Raw genomic sequence first — 18,930 nt, 5'->3', positions numbered from 1 at the left:
TTGTTGTTTGCCTGTTTTTTTAATAAAAAAAAAAAAATTGTTTTAAGTAAACTCTACAGCCAATGTGGGGCTCAATCTCACGACCTCGAGATCAAGAGTCAAACGCTGTGTGGACTGAGCCAGCCAGGTGCCCCTATTGTTTTTTAACGCATATGATTTCTTCATGGGTTAGCTCATTTACTTGAACTGTGTTCTTCATCTGAAATGCTCTTTTCTGCTGCTTTTTACTTGCAGCTGAACACTTTCCTATCTGACATATTGTCTCTGTGATCTTGGGAAAATGAGCTCCTATACATCTTTGAAGACCCAAATACGATATCCTCTCCTTAGACAAAGATTCACTGGCAACTCTCAGGAGGCTTAGTTTTTCCTTCTTCTGGGTTTTCATAGCAGGTTTTTCTTTCTTTCTTTCTTTCTTTCTTCTTTCTTTCTTTCTTTCTTTCTTCTTTCTTTCTTTCTTTCTTTTTCTTTCTCTCTTCTTTCTTTCTTTCTTCTTTCTCTCTCTTTCTTCTTTCTTTCTTTCTTTCTTCTTTCTTTCTTTCTTCTTTCTGTAATCTCTGGCCAATGTAGGCCTCAAACTCATGACCCCAAGGGCCAGACAGGCTTTAAGTACTTTACAAAGAACTCATTTAGCCCTCACAGCAGCTCTGTGACGGAATAGGGTCACTGTTGTTATTAGCCCTATTTTGCAATTGAGGAAGCTGAATGAAAGAGTTAAGTGATTTTCCTGAGGGCCAGCTGGAGTTTGAAACTAGGTGGGTGGCTCCAAAGTCTGTATTCTTACCCACCATAGTCTTTTTTAAATTTATTTTTATTTTTTAAGTTTATTTTTGAGAGAGAGAGAGAGAGAGAGAGAGAGAGAATGAGTGGGGGAGGGGTCGGGGGAGAGGGGAGAGAGAGAATCCCAAGCAGGCTCCACGCTAATAGTGTGGAGCTGATGTGGGGCTGGAACCCATGAACTGTGAGATGAAGGCCTGGGCTTAAATCAAGGGTCGGATGCTTCACCGGAGGCCACCCAGGCGCCTCTATACCCACCACATTCTTTCACCACCTTACTCTGCCACAGCACATTCCATCTCTGGCTCCGATTGGAGAGTCAATTCTGGCAAGATGTCAGTCCTATTTTGAGACAGATGTGGGACATACATTGGGTTCCCGGTGGATATTGAGGCTAGTTCCTGCAAGGCATGACTTCGTGTCCGATCATAAACATGGCTGCTTTTCATTGAGCTCTTGCTGTGTGTCAGGCATTGTGTGTTAAGCACACGCATACCTTATCGTGAGTCCTTAAAACAAATGGACAAGCAGGGCACCTGGGTGGCTCAGTCAGCTGAGCTCCCGACACTTGACTTTGGCTCAGGTCATGATCTCACGATTCGTGGGATCGAGTCCCACATCAGGCACTGTGCTGACAGTGCAGAGCCTGCTTGGGATTCTCTGTCTCTCTCTCTCTCTCCCTCTGCCCTTCCCCTGCATGTGCCCTCTCACACACACTCTCTCTCTCTCTCTCTCAATAAATAAATAAATAATAAACATTAAGAAAACATTTTTTTTAATACAATTAAAGATGGACAAGGTAATTATCCCCATTTTATAAACAGGCATATATATTAATTGTGCTCACTGGTGGCTGGCACATAGTGGACACACGGTTATCTGCTGAGTTCTAGAAAGAAAGCTCTGTGAAGGCAGGGGTTTTGTCCATTGTTCACTGCCTTATCCCTGGCATTTACAAGAGGGCCTACTGCTGGCAACATTTGTTAGGCCAGGATTTGAAGCCAGTTTGGGCTGACTCCAAACCCGTGCTCTAACCACTTTAGGGCTATTTATGTTAAGATTTTATTATTATTTTTTAAATAATCTCTACACCCAACGTGGGGCTTAAACTCACAACCCCGAGATCAAGAGTCACATGCTCCCCTGACTGAGCCAGCCAGGCATCCCTAGGGCTTTCTAAATGCACAAATTATTTATATCCCAATTAGTTCTAAGAAGGAATCAAGAAAAGAAAAAGCAGACAGGATTCCTGCAGAAGCAACTCTTCTGCTAAGCTGCTTATTTTAGTTAAGACTCATGGTCACAAATGAAATCAGCCAGACTCTAACTGAAGCAAAAAAGGTGATAAATTTACTTAGGTGTCTTCTCAGATTCGAAGACAGAAAAGCCCCAGGCGTTACCAGTGCTACCTAATCTGATGCTGTGGAGACTCCTGTCTCCCTGCACACAGGCCTTCTCTACATGGCGGGAGAGAAATCAAGGTTGCCAGGAGCACCTGAGCTTTACCGCTTAGGGCTTTTACATCAGAGATTGTGCCCACTCTTTCTCTAAGTTCAAAAGTGCCAGGACATCTTACACCCATTAGGATGGCTTCTAATTTATTCATTCATTTATTTATTGGGGGGGGGGGGGGGGGGGAGAGAGAGAGAGAGAGAGAGAGAGAATCCTAAGCAGACTCCTCCCTGTTCAGCAGAGAACCCAACCCAGGACTCGATCTCACGAACTGTGAGATCAGGACCTGAGCCGAAATCAAGAGTTGATCAACCAGCTGAGCCACCCAGGTGCCCCAAAAAAGGAACAAACAGTATATGATTCCACTTATCTGAGGTATCTAAAGTAGTCAAATTCACAGAGTAGAGAGGAGAATGGTGGTTGTCAGGGCCTGGAGAGAGGAGAAAATGTGGAGTTGTTTAATGGGTACAGGGTTGCAAGTTTGTAAGATGGGAAAGTTCTAGAAATTGGTTGTGCAAGAGTGTGACATGTTCAGCACTGCTGAACTAAATGTTGGAAAATGGCTTACGATCAAGGGCGCCTGGGTGGCTCAGTCAGTTAAGTGTCCGGCTTCAGCTTAGGTCATGATCTCACAGTTTGTGAGTTTGAGCCCCTCATCAGGCTCTGCACTGACAACACAGAGCCTGCTTCGGATTCTCTGTCTCTTTCTGTCCCTTCCCTGCTCACACTCTCTCTTTCGAGAATAAGTAAACATTAAAAAAAAAAAAAAGAAGAAGAAAATGGTTTAAGATCATAGATTTTATGTTACCACAATTAAAAAAAAGAAGGGTGCCTCAGTCAGAACTGAGCGTGCAACTCTTGATCTTGGGGTTGTGAGTTTGAGCCCCATGTTGGCTGTGGAGATTACTTAAATCAACAAATACCCATTTTTAAAGATATTTATTTTGACAGGGAGAGCCCAAGAGGGGGAGGGTCAGAGAGAAAGAGAGAATCCTAAGCAGGCTCCCTGCTGTCAGCATAGAGCCCAATGCAGGGCTCGAATCCATGAACCATGAGATCATGACCTGAGCCAAAATCAAGAGTCAGATGCCTAGCGAACTAAGACACTCAAGCACCCCAAATAAATGTCTTTTTTTTTTTTTTTTTTTTTTAAAGAGTCCCAGGAAAGGGATTCATTAGCCTAGATTGGGTCTGGTGCTTATCCTGAGGTCCATCAACTAGGCTAGGGATGCAGTTTTGAAAGAATAGGGCAGTTCCCATGGAAACCGAATGGATGGAGTGGTGGTGGAGTGATTCCAAGAAGCAGGGTGTGTGGGGTGGGAGGGGAGTGCAACTAGAGAGACAAGCAGTGAGTATCCACTACTGAGTTATTGCCTTCTAGTCTAGTCAGGCAGACACATTTTTCCTAGCAGCAAGGGTGATTATCATCAGACATGTCCTAGTCACTTCTTACAGATTTATAGCTCAGTACGGTGTTATGTATTTTTTTTTTTTTTTTTTAATATTTGAGAGAGAGAGACAGAGACAGAGACAGAGCGCGAGCAGGGGAGGGGCAGAGAGACGAAGACAGAATCCGAAGCAGGTTCCAGGTTCCAAGCTGTCAGCACAGAGCCCCACATGGGGCTCGAACTCGCGAGCAGTGAGATCATGGCCTGAGCCGAAGTCAGACGCTCAGCCGACTGAGCCACCCAGGCGCCCCAGGTTTTAACAAAGTTACGTACCTCCTTAGTCCTTGCTAAAAATCTTTGAAGTAGGTTCTGCAAGGAGGTAACAGACTCATGCTATTTAAGTGACTTAATGTAGAATCGGGGTCAGTTCAGTCATAAGGGACTAAAAGCCAATTTGAATTAATTTAGATATAAAGGAAGATTTATCGGCGCATGGAAGGACAAGTCGAACAAGGAGCCCCCTTTGAAGTGCACCTCAGATACAGCCGGGCATCAGGAGCCGCTGCCGTCAGGGACCCCACACCGTCAGCCCTGACTCTACCCCTTTCTCTTCTCTGCGTGTTGACTTCATTTTTTTCTCCATGCAAACAAGTTTTCTTCAGATGGTCACTGGAAGCTGCCACATGTCGCACCTTAAAGCTTTTCCCCCCAGCAAAGAAGTGGAGCTGACTCTCAAGCTTAAAATTCCTAGGGAGAGGGCACCTGGGTGGCTCGGTCCGATTTCAGCTCAGGTCATGATCTCACAGCCTGCTTCAGATTCTGTGTCTCCCTCTCTCTCTGCCCTGCCCTCTCTCTCTCTCTCTCTCTCTCTCTCTCAAAAAGAAATAAACATTAGGGGCGCCTGGGTGGCTTAGTCGGTTGAGCGTCCGACTTCGGCTCAGGTCATGATCTCGCTGTCCATGAGTTCGAGCCCCGCGTCAGGCTCTGCGCTGACAGCTTGTGAGCCTGGAGCTCGCTTCGGATTCTGTGTCTCCCTCTCTCTGTCCCTCCCCCGCTCATGCTCTGTCTGTCTGTCTGTCTCTCTCTGTCAAAAATAAATAAACATTAAAAAAAGATAAAATAAAATAAAGAAATAAACATTAAAAAAAAAAAAACCCAAGGGAAGACTCCCAGCAGAACTGAATTCTGCTGTTCCCCCAGATTTCAGCAGGAGAGCCGGTCACCTAAGAACGTGGCAACTCCCTGCAGAATGCTATGACTAGTGTGGCGCCTGGCTGGTTCAGTCTGCAGAGCATGTGACTCTTGATCTCAGGGTTGTAACTTTGAGCCCCATGTTGGGTGTAGAGATCACTTAAAATCTCGGGGCACCTGGGGGGCTCAAGTAAGCATCTGACTCTTGGTTTCGTCTCAAGTCATGATCTCACAGTTTCATGAGTTCGAGTCCTGCATCGGGCTCTGTGCTGGCAGTGTGGAGCCTTGCCTGGATCCTCTCTCTCTCAAAATACATAAACAAACTTAAAAAAATGAAATAAATTCTTAAAAAAAAAAACAAAAACAGAAAAAACTATGTGAGTAGAAAGAATGGGGCTGCAGGAAAGACAGTTTTTAAGAAGGGGGGGTGGGAGATTGATGCTAAGTGGACCCAACAACAGGTGTCCATCACTGCGACCCTGAGCCAACAAGTGGCATATTAGGGGACACCCTGAATCTAGTATAGCCCTCAGTGGCACATGCTGATGGCTGAGTACTTGCCACACAAAAGGAAGGCCCAGTCTCTGCAAGGCCTGGGGACAGTGCATTCTCGGGTGTGCGGCTGGACCAGCCCCTGAGTCACCAGACGTGGGGTGATGAGCCATCTGAAGCGAGATTTAAAGGAAATCATTTAGGCCCTATGCCTTCTGCCTGAGCTTCCTGGTTAATGTTTGGGGATTGAGGGATAAAGACCTTTGTATAACTGTTATTGGTGGCTTCGTAGATGCCTCTGTGTCCTACTCGACGTGTCTAATGAGGTAGAGCTGCATGAAAACCAGTGTTCTCCTGACAGCAGGTGGAAAGGCCAGCCCACCCTCCCCAAACTTTTACGGAATCTTCATATGAACTACCTTCTTGATAATAACACTCCTGGCTTTCTGTTGTTTTAAATGTCAGCATGTAAAGGGTGCATGGAATTCAGGGATCATCTGGTTCTATTGTTTTCAAACTTGCTTTGGCCATGGATCCTCCCCCCACCCCCCCAACCAAGTAGCAACCTTACCCAATCTCCTAATACCTAACATAGATCAAAGCAGGGTGGCTTGGGGTCTTGGCGGGTCACAGGGACCTCTGGACCCTCTGACTCAAGTCTTTTCCTCTGTAGAACACACTTTTGAAAACCACTGATCTAGATTAGCCATTTGATTTCGCAGATGGGGAAATCAAGGCCCAGGGAGTTAAGCGGGGCACCCACAGGAGCACCAACAGTAGCAGAGCTGACTGGAACCCCGGTCTCTGGCTTAGGGGTCTTGCCCTTTCTTGAATCAGGCCGCTTCTGGCTGTTTTGAAGGAGCACTCCAACAAAGTAGTTGTGTTTTTCTTCACAGTAGGTGCACAATACTTTCTTCAGGCGGACGAGCTGAACTAACAGGAAGGCAAGTAAGGGTCATTGGGAGCCTCATCTAATAAATAAGAGCTTCAGAGTCAGGAACATCTGTTTGTTGATTTATTCGACAGACAACGATTGCTTGCTGTTCACCATTCTAGGTGCTAGAGATGTATCAGCAAACAAGACAGTTCCTGTCTTCAGAGAGTTCTAGTCTTCCATGCCATTTCCATGGGTGTGACAAATACTATTAGAGCAATGTTCAGGAAACACACGCGATTGTACCTGACCCCATTCAGAGGCCTAGGAAGGCTTTCTGGGGAAATGGCATCTAAGAAAACAGCAGAAAAAGTAATGGGAGTGAGCCAGGTAGGGGAATGTTAGGGGAAAAAGGCTGGAGAGTTCTGTAGGAACCAGGTCATAGAGGGCCCTGTAAACCCTTAACCCTGAGATAACAACATCAGATGTGTTTACTGGAGAGGTGAGTCTGGGGCCATTCAGAGACTGAATTGGCTGGAGACAGCCAAGAGGCAGACAGATGGTAAAGTATAGCAGGTAGAATGTATGGGACTTGATGATTGGTTAAATATTGGTGGTGAGGGAGAGGTTAGGGGTCAGGAATAAGGCCTGCTCGGGTTTCTCACCCAAGCAGTTGATTGATGGTGGTTCCTCTGGCCAAGATGGAGGGCACCGGAGGCAGGGCAGGATTGGGCCTCGGGGCAGAGGATGAGTTCACTTTGGGACTTGTTGAGATTGAAGTGTCTGCAGAGAAGCCTAATGGAAAGTAGTAAGGAACTGGATATTCAGGTTGAGCCCAGTGAGAATTCTGGGCTGGAGATAAAGATCTCTAAGTCATCAGCATTGATGGTATTTGAAGCTGTGGAAGATGAAGTCACTGGGTGTGTAGGGAGAAGAGAAAAGTCTAGAACGGAGTTTGTGGAACATCGACCACCGTGGAAGAGAGCTTGTATCAGAAACGGAGGCATAGTGAGAGAGCAGGGAGAAACCAGGGGGCTGGGATCACGGAGGCCGTGGAAAGAGCTTTGAGAGGGGAGGAGTCAGTAGGGAAGAATGTGTAGAGAAGCCAAGTCTGATAAGGAATGAGAAGCATTCGGTGGATTTTAGTGATGAGGATGTCATCGTGTTAATGTTGGTAAGAGAGGGCTCAGCTGATGGTTGGAAAATGGAAGCCATATCTAAGTGGTTTGAGGAGTAAGAGGAGAGCGGCCATCGTGAGGGTGATCTCCTCAAGTAATGAACGGAAGGAAGGAGACGGGGTGGCTGCTGGAGGAAGTTTTGGGTTGAATGAGGTTCTTTTCCTTTATTGCCGACAGACTTTCCCAGACTTAAATGCTACTTGGAAGGGATTAGCAGTTGCAAATACTAGAAAATGGTTTCCTCCCTTTGTGAAAGATTTGGAGGCGGGGTGCCTGACTGGCTCAGTTGGTAGAGCATGAGACTTGATCTCGAAGTCATGAGTTTGAGCCCCGTGTTGGGTCTAGAGGTTACTTACAAAGATAAGATATGAAAATAAATAAAAAAGAAAGAGTTGAAGGAATGTCTGTACCAATACAACAGAGCAGCCTTCTTGATGCTTTCCACAGCTGGAGGTAGGGTGACCCACTCGGCCAGTTTGTTTGGGACTTTTGTGGTGTTACCACCGAAAGCCCGTGTCCTGGGAAACCCCTCACTCTGGGCAAACCAGGATGCTCCATAAGGACAAATCAGAAATATTCTGCAGTTGCAGAGAGTGTGATCTATCATTTCTCTGAAGATTTAGAGGAGCTACCTACCTTAGAAAAAGACCTACTCAAGGAACAGAAGAAAACGTAGGCATACCTGATGGATATTTCAGTAAGCTTCAAAGAGAGAGTACATCATTAACTTCGAAACAGCGAACCTGCAAATGGAGTAATCTGAGATAAGGAAGGATGAGGGAGAGATTGAAAGTGTGGCTCCAGGCGCCTGGATGGCTCAGTGGGTTAAGCGTCGGACTTGTGATTTCAGCCCAGGTCCTGATCTCAAGGTCATAGGAATGAGTCCCGCATTGAGCTCTGTGCTGACCGCAAGGAGCCAGTTGGGATTCTCTCTCTCCCTCTCTCCCTGCCCCTCCGCAGTATGTGCTTTCTCTCTTTCCCCTCTCCCTCTCTCTCTCTCTCTCTCAAAATAAATAAATAGACATAAAAAAAAGTGTGTCTCTTGAACTAAAAACTGAATGTCAGGATGAACACAGTGGGTTTACTAAATGCAGAAAACAGACTTCAGATGATCTCCCAGAGCACAGGGGAAATTGAGAAAACTATGAAAATAGAAGAGGAGACACAGAGGGGGGACCAATGAAAGATGAGTTTTAAGAATTTAAACTAACGTCGGGGCGCCTGGGTGGCGCAGTCGGTTGAGCGTCCGACTTCAGCCAGGTCACGATCTCGCGGTCCGTGAGTTCGAGCCCCGCGTCGGGCTCTGGGCTGATGGCTCAGAGCCTGAAGCCTGCTTCCGCTTCTGTGTCTCCCTCTGTCTCTGCCCCTCCCCCGTTCATAAAGGGGCGCCTGGGTGGCGCAGTCGGTTGGGCGTCCGACTTCAGCCAGGTCACGATCTCGCGGTCCGTGAGTTCGAGCCCCGCGTCAGGCTCTGGGCTGATGGCTCGGAGCCTGGAGCCTGTTTCCGATTCTGTGTCTCCCTCTCTCTCTGCCCCTCCCCCGTTCATGCTCTGTCTCTCTCTGTCCCCAAAATAAATAAACGTTGAAAAAAAAAAATTAAAAAAAAAAAAAAAGAATTTAAACTAACGATTAATAATGAATAAAATAAATGAAAACGCGTCGGGTGCTTATTCTGTGGCAAGCATTCTGTAAGCCCTTTACACATGTGAGCTCATCTACTCCTCAATACCGTGGGTGCTGTGATCCTCCCCATTTGCACACAGGGACACTGGTGCACAAGTAAGTTCAACCACTTGTGCAAGTTTATGCAGGTAGGAGGTGAGGGAGCTGGTGAACCCAGGTGGTCCGGCTTCAAGGCCTTTGCCCTGAAATGCTGAGCCGCAGGCCTCTGAGGCAGAACGTTGAAACCAAATGATTCACTTTTTTTGGGGCATCTCTTGAGTGCCAGGGCCAGTTCTGCTGCTGGGAAAATATCAAAGAGCAAGACAGAGTAGAGCCCTGCTCATGCAGAGCTTACGTTCTACTACAGAGAGAAGAAAATGTGCCAGTAAGCAAACAACTAAGAGAGTTTCCACAAGTGTGAAGTCCTACGAAGCAAAAGCGGAAAAGAAGGTAGGGAGTCACTAGTTATGTGTGTGTTGATGTAGGCGTTGCTACTCTAGGTGGGACGATTGGGGAAGACTCTCTAAAGAGATGACATCACCTGAGTCTAGAATGTTGTGGAGTTAGCTTTGGAAAAATATGGGACAGAGGGAACAACAAGTGCAAAGGTCCTGAGGTGGGAGCGAATTTGGCATATTGGAAGACTAGCAAGAAGGCCATTGTAGCTATAGCAGAATGAACGAGGGAGACATGTGTAAAAGATAGAGAATTAGCCAGGGGTTAGATCAGGTAAGGCCTGGTAGGCCAGAATAAGGAATTGGGAGTTAAAAAAAAAATTTTTTTTTTAATGTTTATTTTTGAGAGACACAGAAGCAGAGTGTGAACAGGGGAGGGGCAGAGAGAGGGAGACCCAGAATCTGGCAGGCTCCAGGCTCCAAGCTGTCAGCCCAGAGCCCGACTCGGGGCTCGAACTCACAAGCCGTGAGATCATGACCTGAGCCAAAGTCCGATGCTCAACCGACTGAGCCACCCGGGCGCCCCAAGGAATTGGGATTTTATTCTAATTGCAACTGGAAGGAATTGAAGAGGGTTTTGTGGTGGTGGTGGTGGTGGTGTTTTAGGCTTTGTGTTGTGTGTGTGTGTGTGTGTGTGTGTGTGTGTGTGCCTGTTTTTAGCAGGGTAAGAATATAGTGGGATCTACATGCTAAAAGAAAAGTACGGCTGTTATGCAGAGAATAGACTGTAAGGTGATAAGGAAGTGGAATGAGGAAGCAGGAAAGTTTAAAGGGATGTTCTAGCTGGAAGCAAGGCCCGGAGCTCAGAAGTTTGGGGTAGGTTAATGGTTAATGCGAGCTGTCTCTCTACACAGGGGCATCCCTTCCCCAGTTTACCTAATCACATTCGCTAATCTACATGGAGATGAAGGATCCTCTTGTGGGAAAAAAAAAGATCAGAGATTCCAACACGCTTCGTGGTAAGAAAGAGTCCAGTGGGGGGACCCGAGGCTGGGCCAATCGGACTCCTCCTGAGAATTGCAAACAGCAACTCAAGTCTTTGCTGGGTACCCTTGAACACAAAAATGTAATGTTTGGGCACGTCCACAAAATAAATATTTGTCGTATGATTGGGTGCATGACCAGGAAGATGTGCACGAGAAGCAGAAAAGGTGCAGGTGCAGGAGGGAAACCCAGCCGGAGAAAGAGAAAGAATGTTCCTGCTGACTTGCGGGTTCCTGGCTTGGTTCCTGGTTTTCTGATCCTCCCGAGGCCTAAGGTGCCTGCTGGGGTTCCTGGGGATCTCCGTCGCCTTCATAACGCAGGGGTTTTATTTTTGCTTGCGTGGATTTCTTTTACGTGCAACTCAAGGACCCTCCGTTCCAGGGTGAGCGCGATGATAAAACTCCTGCCTGTTTTTTACTCTATTTGTGACTTGGGGCGCCCTCGCGTCTCACTGCCTCACCAGCTCAGGGCTTTTTTTTTTTTTTTTTTTTTTGCCTGCTTCTGTTTTTTCTAGTGTTTTGGGCCTATAATGTTATCTTAAGGTAACTGAATTTGCTTTTATTTTACTCACTGGTAAGATCCAACATTTTCCTGAGATAACTTCATACATTGTTTTTTGTTTTTTTTTTAATTTTTAAAAAAAAATTTTTTTTTCAACGTTTATTTATTTTTGGGACAGAGAGAGACAGAGCATGAACGGGGGAGGGGCAGAGAGAGAGGGAGACACAGAATCGGAAACAGGCTCCAGGCTCTGAGCCATCAGCCCAGAGCCTGACGCGGGGCTCGAACTCACGGAGCGCGAGATCGTGACCTGGCTGAAGTCGGACGCTTAACCGACTGCGCCACCCAGGCGCCCCCATGCATTGTTTACAATATATGCTTCTGACTGGACTCTAGTTTTCCACTTAACTCAGTTATTCAGATACTAAACATGTATCTGGCTGTTTGTTTTGGTATACACATTTTCCCGCGTTCTTTCTTTCCTTTTGTATAGCCTGTAGAGGATAAAACCCACAGTAACCCATTCATCAAGCATCCTCTGAGTTGCCGCTCTGGGGCATAGAAGGTAAGTACGTCAGGGTTCCCCCTGCCCTTCTCCAGTCCATTCTCTGGAAGTTGGTGCCCCTGGCCCTCCTCTCTCAGGCCACAAGCCCTCCCTGAATGATCTCACCTTCTCAGAGGCCTTAGCTCACGCCTGTTCTGCAGGATGAACAGGCTTTTTTTTTTTTTTTTTTTTTTTAACAGATATGTGATTTCCACCCTGTGTACTTTGTGCTCAGGGTTTGCACGTTTAGTTTGACCCATGGGAAACGCCACTGAGATATTTCTGTCACTGTCAGAAACACATTGGTGCTGTCCACAGGTGTACCTCGAGTGAAACTGGCTGAGACACTACACTGCATCTTCAAATGGACAGTGGGACGGGGGTGGGGGGCCCATCAGGAGCCAACAGAACTCACCCAGAAGCAACTCAGGGCACGTCAGGCACTCCCTGGAAGAGTCGATTTGACTTCTCCTATCTGGAGTAAGTCTGCCACCCATCCAAATTGGGGTGTGAGGAGGATGTGAGGACAGGAGCAGGAAGGACTTTCATTCCCCCCTCCCCCCTCCCCCCCAGACAATGAACTGGAAAAATAAGCCCACGTCTCAGACCAGAGCGTGTGCACACAGATGGCTCTCCGCTCTGTCCGAGGCTCTGGGCCTTCCCCCTGCACATCGCACCAGGGTGTCCCACGGGCACTTTAAAACTCAGCACGTGCGAGGCTGAACTAGCCTTCTTCCTTCTTCCTTCTCCCGCCACTCCCCAAACTGCCCTTCCCTCTCTGTTCCCGGTGCTGATTGTAACGGTCTCGCCACCAGCCCCATTCCCCAAGCCAAGATCCTGGCCAGCATCCTCCACCCTTTCTGTGACCTTTCCCTTTCCTTCTTTTCAAACTGTAGAGCCAGGCAAAAGGGCCCACAGCCACTAGGCTGAATGCAAAGAGTCTCGTTAAGTGATCCGACTAGAAATAGCCATAGGCCCTAACTAACCAGTTATAACCAGGCACAGTTCCTAAGATTACTGGAAAAAGAGAAAAATCCCATAGTGCTTCACTTGGCCCTATAACTGTGGCCCTTCAACACCACCTCATTGTAGACCGTCTCTCCTTTGCTGTCCTGCCCGCTGCTTCCTTGTGGTGTATTCACTAAACTTTTATCTCTTTTGTTCTGCCTTGGGTGAATTCTTTTTTTTTTTTTTTTTAATGTTTATTTATTTTCAAGAGAGAGAGAAAGCACAAGCAGAGGAGGGGCAGAGAGAGAGGGAGACACAGAATCCGAAGCAAGCTCTGGGCTTGCAGCTGTCGGCACAGAGCCCTATGCAGGGCTCGAACTCGCGAGCCCTGACATCATGACCTGAGCTGAAGTCAGACACTTAACTGACTGCGTTACCCAAGGCCCCCTTGCCTTGGGCGAATTCTTAAAGCATGTAGGCCCTGGCCTCCACCCGATCAGGGCACCCCACATTTGGTGGCCTCCCCATCCGATTGGGACACCCCACAGTAATCACCTGGTCACCAGGTTTTATCATCTGTATTTATTTCCTACTGCTGATATAATAAATAACTACACATTTAGTGGCTTAAAACAACACACATTTACCATCTGACAATTGTGGAGGTCGGAAGTTTGAAATGAGTTTTTTTCTTTAAAGTTTATTTATTTATTTTGAGAGGGAGGGGGAAAGAGGGGGAGGGAAAGAGAAAATCCCAAGCAGGCTCTGTGCCGTCAGGGCAGAACCCAACGCAGGGCTCAAACTCAAAACCCTGAGATCATGATCTGACCGAAACCAAGAGTCAAACGCTTAATGTAGACTGAACAACCCGGGCACCCTGAGTTTTGTGAGGCTAAAATCAAGATGTCAGCAGGGCTGGTTCCTTCTGGAAGTTCTAAGGGAAAATCTGTCCCGTCTCAGCCTCCAGAGGCCGATCTCATTCCTCGGTGCATAGCTGCACCATTTCGGTGCACAACGCTTTCCTCTCACCTTGCTTTCCTCCTGTGACCTTGATCTACCCTCCTCTAAAAAGGACCCTTGTGATCTACATAGGGCCCGCCCAGATAACCCAAGATCATCCAAATAAGGTGACATTCACAGACTCCAGTCATTAGCGTGTGGATGTCTTACACACCATCCTAAGCACCCAACATTCCTGGGACCCAACTGTTCTAATTGCCGCTGTTCAGATCACTTTGTCTCTCAGCCAAGGGGGCTGTTAAAATGACCTCTGAGTTGATTTGCTCTTGGTGCATGACCCAGATTGGGGGCAGTGGGTTCTCTGCCTCTGGTCCTGCCCCCTTCCAATCCATTATGCTTCTAACTGCATCTTCTTTGTCCCTTCCTGGTTAAAAGTTTCTACAGACTCCCCTGTCACTCTCAGGATAAAGTCTCAGCTCCTGAGATGGATACAAGGTCTTCTGTGGTCTTTCTTCTGCCCACGCTTTCAGCCAAATCTCCCACGAGCCATGACAAAGCAACTGTGAATTTCTCAAGACAGAACGATGTGAGTTATCGACCTTCTGAAGTCATACTTCTCAGCCTTGAATCCCAGCCCTACCCGTTGCCAAATATGGATTCTTGGGCCAGTAACTTAACCGTTCCGTGCCTCAGTTTTATCTTTTTTGAAACTTTGGCCCTCAAAGGGGCACCTGGGGGACTCAGTCAGTTAAGCGTCCGACTTCAGCTCAGGTCATGATCTCATGGTTCGTGAGTTGGAGCCCTGCATCAGGCTGTCTACTGTCAGCACAGAGCCCAGATCCTCTGTCCCCTTCTCTCCGCCCCTCCCCCTCCCTTCTCTCTCAAAAATAAAACATTAAATAAAAACATTAAAAAAAAAAAAAAAAACTTTGGCCCTCAAAGATTGTTGTGATGATCGCATTGATTAAATTAATTAAAGTACTTAAAGTACTTACTAGAGAGCACCTGACTGGTTCAGTCAGTAGAGCATGCGACTCTTGATCTTGGGGTCATGAGTTCGAGCCCCATGTTGGGTGTAGAGATTGGTTAAAGACAAAATGTTTAAAAATAGATAAATAAAGAACTTATTAGAACAGTGCTTGGCACAAAGCGAGTCCTCCACCGTTCTACGTTCTCAGTCCTATCGACGCTGTGTGGAACACTCTCCCCACAACACTGTTTCCCTGGAACTTCTTCCCCATCTCTTCAAGGTTCACCTCAGTATCACCTCCTGTGCACAGGCCTCCCTGCTGTCTCCTCCCACCTCATGCTGGGATTCTGGGAACTCTGTGACCTGAACAAGAGGCCCTATCACATATTTACAATCATTTCATGATGTGTGTAGAAGGAAACATCCTGAAATACTAATATTTATGTTTTTCTTTTCCGCACTCCCTTGTATGTGACCCTCCCCCTAGTCAGGCAGAGGCATTCACATCGCCTTAAGTATTAGTCCTTATCGGGGCACCTGATGGCTCAGTTAAGCAGCTGACTCAATTTCAGCTCAGGTCATGATCTCATGGTGCGTGAGTTCGAGCCCCACATCGGGCTCTGCGCTGACAGTGCAGAGCCTGCTTGGGGTTCTTTGTCTCCCTCTCTCTCTGCTTCCCTCCCTTTCAAAAGTAAATAAATAAACATCAAAAAAAAAAAATGGATGAGTCCTTATAACATGAATGCAAGGAGAAAGGAAAAGACTATGTTTCATTTTTCAACTTCCAAAGTAGGCTTCAATGTGGATACCCACACGAGTAGTTTTTTTATGTATTTTTAAAAAATATTTATTTATTTATTTTTGAGAGAGGGAGAATGAGTGGAGGAGGGGCAGAGAGAGAGAGAGGGAGACAAGATCCCAAGCAGGCTCCTTGCTCTCAGTGAAGAGCCCAGTGAGGGGCTCAAACTCACGAACCGTGAGATCATGACCTGAGCTGAAATCAAGAGCCCTATGCTTCACTGACTGAGCCACCCAGGTGCCCCGCACATGAATAGTTGTGAAAGCCGAGCATTGGGCTTGATGGAGAGAAGCGAGTTTGAGAAGCCCGAAGAGGTGGTCCTAAAGGGAGCAGGTGTAAAATGCATGCCTTGGCAGTGGACTAAAAGAGTGAAGAGGGGTGTCTGGCCCATCCAGCTCATGGGAAGGCTGGTTAGGGGTTGCCCACGGAGGGAGCGGAGACAGGAGTTGAACTTGGAGACCAAAGAGGAGCAGAGTCAGCATCAACAGACTGCCCAACAGCAGAGCTGGGTGGCATTGTGGCAGCCAAGCCAGCATGGTGTCCATCCATGGCCCCCCCTCGTCAGCACAGCCATCACCTGTGCTGAGGGGCCACAGTCACTGTTCCGCTCCTCACTTGCTGGTGAGGTCCTTTCTGTGTCAGCTGCCTGTTGTCGCCCCTGAATCACCCAGCAGAAATGGTGCCCACCCGTGCCACGTTCTAAATAAGCCTTTTCCTGGGGACACCTGCTTTTCATAAGAGCTCAGGAACCTTGCAAGCCTCATACAATGAAAAGCAGAATCTCTCTCTCTCTCTCTCTCTTTCTAGTAAGCTCTAGGTCCAACGTGAGTCTCAAACTCACAACTGCAAGATCTAGAGTTGCAAAGTCTACCCACTGAGCCAGCCGGGCGCCCTGAAGGGTAGGATCTTGACACTGGGTATCAATAGTGTAGGAAAGAAAGTCCCCAGAACCTGAACTTGGGAGGAACTGGACAATGAGGCTGACCTGTTTCGTGGAACTATAGGTCTCTGGGGCATAGACGAGCCTCTGGGAGGGCAGCAAACATTGTTGGATTTGTCTCTGTGTCCCTAACACGTGGCTGGTGCTTGGTAGATATCTATTACACCGAAAGAATGAATGAAAATCATAATCTAGTAAAAGGAGACAGATTCATAAACAAATAATCATAACACATCCTCAGTGCTGTGATGCCGGCCTGTAGGAAGCGCTCGGTGAACAGAAGAGAGAAAAGGTACAGAGATGTACATGATTTTCTGAGGCAACGGCAGGCCTGGTGCACACGTGTTGTGACTCTCACCCCCACTCCAGAGCGCCTTTGGAGTAGACAGATGCTCTGTCTGGCCCATGCTGCTGTCTCTGGGCACTGGAATGCCCATAGGACTGGGTCCCTGACATTGCCCTCAGCCATAGCTGATGGACTCTTGGTACATGACCCAAAGAGAGCAATGGGATCAGAGATGCCAGTCCCTTGCTGCTGATCACCTGACCTGGAGACTGACTCCTAGCCATGTTTGGCCATGTGTTCGGAGAAGTGGGCCATGGTGAGGCTAAGAGAGGCAGAGAAGCTTCTGGCTGCTCAATGACTTTTAAGATCGTTGGTTCTCATTGCCGTTGAGGCCTGGTTGCCCCCTACTGTTTGGTTCCAGGTGATGCCTCTGAAGACTCGTATTCAACTCTTTTCTTGCTTAAGCTTGCCTGAGTGGTTTCTGTTCTGTGCAGCCAAGAGCCTTGACTAACATTATGCTCATCGATGTCACTGCCGCGATCACAGCACATATGTGAACAGTGCTTACAATGGCCCGGACTCTATTCTGAGAGCCTAACGTGTAATCACTTGTTAAATCCTCATAACATTCCTATCAGGTAGGTACAACCATCGTCCTTAGTTTTCGGATGAAGAAACAGGCACAGAGAGGTTCAGCAACTTAGTTCACAGAGCTAGTGAGTGACGGGGCTCTGGGATTCAAACCCAGACAGGGCCTATGTGCAGCCGTGCAGTTTTGTCTTATTCTGTTGAGCGAAAGTTTGTATCTTTATGTTTTGAACCTGTTGTCCTGGAAGAACGTAGTTCTAAATTCCAAGCACACGAGGAGGCCTGGGCCAGTCCCTTCTCCTGCAGCGAGGCTGGGTGGGCCAAGAGGCCTCTTACTTGCCGGGCCTGGCAGAGAAAGCGCGGGAAGGAGCCTCTGAGCCAGGTACCGGGCTTGGCGGCAAATCTGCCGGCGGGGCGGGAGGCCAGAGCCGCGCCCTGGCACCTGGCAGGCAGCCCAGCCCCACCGTTGAGAAAATGCCTGGAACAAAGGAGTCCTCCCGCCGCGACTGGCCGCCTCTCCTTGCGCCTGCAGCTCCTCAGCGAGGAATCTGACCTCCGGGCCAGGCCAGGCCAGGTCAGGTCCTTACACGGCCTCAGGTGGCTGTGGAGAGGCCTCAGTGCCCAACCCTGGCTGCCCCGGCGTTGGGAAGTGGGCGTCCCAGAAGGTTCCAGTCTGATATCCACCCAGGGGCTCTGCTGGGCTGCCTGAACTTCTCCTTCCTGCCTCCTTCCCCCTTGGTGTCCAGGGCAGGTGACTTCACAGCACTAGGGCCTGGAATCACCCCCCCACCCCCCACCTCCCCCCGCCGCCAGCCAGAGGTCAGTCTCAGCAATGGCTTGCCAGGTGCGGACCGGCAGATGTGTGTCTGGTGAACCAATGGCCCTGAGAGGGAATTTGGGCATAATCGACAGCGGGCATCTGGGGGGATAAATCTGGACCTGGGAGAGGTCTGGGAGAATGAAAAGTGAACACGGAGACCCCAGAGGGTAGTGGTGTGGTTCTCCCTGGATACTTTTTTTTTTTTTTAATGTTTATTTATTTATTTTGAGAGAGAGTATGAGAGGGAGACAGAGCATGAGTGGGGGGAGGGGCAAAGGGAGAGAAGGAGAAAGAGAATCCCAAGAAGGCTCTGCGCTATCAGCGAGGAGCCCTATGTGGGGTTCGAGCCCACGATCTGCAAGATCATGACCTGAGCCAAAACCAAGAGTCGGATGATCAACACCCTGAGCCACCCAGGCGCCCCTCTTTTTTTTTTCTTAGGTAAACTCTACACCCGACTTAGGGCTCAGACTCACAACCCTGAGATTGAGAGTCCCATGCTCTACCCATAGAACCAGCTGGCGCCCTCCTCCCCAGCTCTGTTGACACCTCTTGAGCAAAGCACTAGAAGCCCCTCAGAGTCGAGGGCCAGCCTCTCAAAGGGGTGGCCAGCCTATGACCAGCTCCGTCTTCTTCCTTCCCCGCTTCTCGTGGGCAAGACCAGAGGGGCGTGGCTCTGGACAAGAGACCACCTCACTTCAGCTCTTTTGTTCAAAGAGGGACAGGCCCGGGAGCCCCAGGCCAGCTTTAAACCTCCCCTGAAGCCTAGCCTTTCGTGACTGCTGTCATCAGGGCCACTGCCGGCTCATATGGTGCCCTATGATGTTTCAGAAAAAGAGGCTGTTTCCTGTAGGTGGACACCACCCTCCTCCAGGGCCCCCAGCAGTGCTAATTGGAGCCAGACTTCAGCCCCACTTGCCTGGCAACACTATGAGCTGGTGTAGACCCAACCTGTGCTGTCATATGCAGGGGCAGTGCCTTTTAGGATAATCCCCAAACCATGACCCTGGGCCCCTGATTCCCGGGCTAAATCCTATCCCCCTGGCCTGGATCTTCCTTGGGCTGGACAACAGGAGGTCATTCCAGAGGGGGCTTCTCTTCACTGGCACAAACCAACTTTA

The 18,930-nt window shown here is 48.4% G+C and overlaps 1 protein-coding gene and 1 long non-coding RNA gene across 2 annotated transcripts in view; both read left to right on the top strand.

The window, feature by feature from the left end:
- TRIT1 (tRNA isopentenyltransferase 1) overlaps positions 1-10,578 on the top strand; it is a 58,392-nt gene extending 47,814 nt beyond the window's left edge. Inside the window, exons 13-14 of the transcript XR_005788494.1 lie at positions 9,382-9,464; positions 10,324-10,578. The gene's annotated coding sequence lies outside the window, so the exon portion shown is untranslated. The remainder of the gene's footprint in view (positions 1-9,381; positions 9,465-10,323) is intronic.
- A 750-nt stretch (positions 10,579-11,328) lies between these two features.
- Positions 11,329-14,170, top strand: LOC121026912 (uncharacterized). Its single transcript, XR_005788496.1, has 3 exons — positions 11,329-11,519; positions 11,817-11,978; positions 13,842-14,170. It is a non-coding gene; the product is annotated as an uncharacterized LOC121026912 (long non-coding RNA).
- The last annotated feature ends 4,760 nt before the right edge of the window (positions 14,171-18,930 follow it).

This window comes from Herpailurus yagouaroundi, unplaced genomic scaffold (genome assembly GCF_014898765.1).
Source record: "Herpailurus yagouaroundi ecotype Mexico unplaced genomic scaffold, PumYag 77, whole genome shotgun sequence".
NCBI classification, from domain to species: Eukaryota; Metazoa; Chordata; class Mammalia; order Carnivora; family Felidae; genus Herpailurus; species Herpailurus yagouaroundi.
The sequence above is the reverse complement of the archived record's forward strand: the minus strand, read 5'-3'. Positions and strand labels throughout refer to the sequence as shown.